The sequence below is a fragment of the Wasmannia auropunctata genome, unplaced genomic scaffold (assembly GCF_000956235.1).
Source record: "Wasmannia auropunctata unplaced genomic scaffold, wasmannia.A_1.0 LD336040.1, whole genome shotgun sequence".
Lineage (NCBI taxonomy): Eukaryota > Metazoa > Arthropoda > Insecta > Hymenoptera > Formicidae > Wasmannia > Wasmannia auropunctata.
The window spans coordinates 556,962-557,525 of NW_012026850.1; the positions used below are offsets into that span (position 1 = coordinate 556,962).

The 564-nt window shown below is 61.3% G+C and overlaps 1 protein-coding gene across 1 annotated transcript in view; it reads left to right on the forward strand.

Annotated features, from left to right (window-relative positions):
- The window catches only part of LOC105451945, a 9,511-nt gene that overhangs the window by 5,834 nt on the left and 3,113 nt on the right, over positions 1–564 (forward strand). The window lies entirely within an intron of this gene.

Genomic DNA, 564 nt, shown 5'->3' on the forward strand with positions numbered 1-564 from the left:
TAATTCACGCGCAAGGTCACACTACGGCGCGACGCGCGACCTCGTATTCCGCGTATTCACTCGCACTTACTCTAACGCTCGCGCTCTCGGGCGCGAGGGCTTTGCGGCGAACTCGCGACGACGATCTCCGGGTGGCTCGACACGCGATTCGCGACACTCCCGATCGCTCACGGCAGAGTCTGTGAGAATCCTCGCACTTGAGGACGGGCGCCAATACACCAAACCAAAGAGTCCTATCCGATACGCGTCGCCGAAGGGGCGCACGCGACGAAACTCTGACACGAAAAATGGCGTTCCCGTCCGCAGAGTGCGAACCAGATTCTCACTCAGCCCGTGGCTTTACACGAAAAAGAGGGTCACCTCACCGGCACTGTCTCCAACGCGGCTTCCTCGGCAGCAGGTCCGACAGCTCGCTCGTTCCCCCTCGTCCTCGCCAACACACTCTCTCGCTCTCTTTCTCTCTTTATCTCGAGCGGTCGCTCCGCTGGATCGCGCGCACGCTCCGCTTGCTCGCACGCAAAAGCGACGTCGATCGCGCTCGATCGCGGATCGATGCCTGCACCA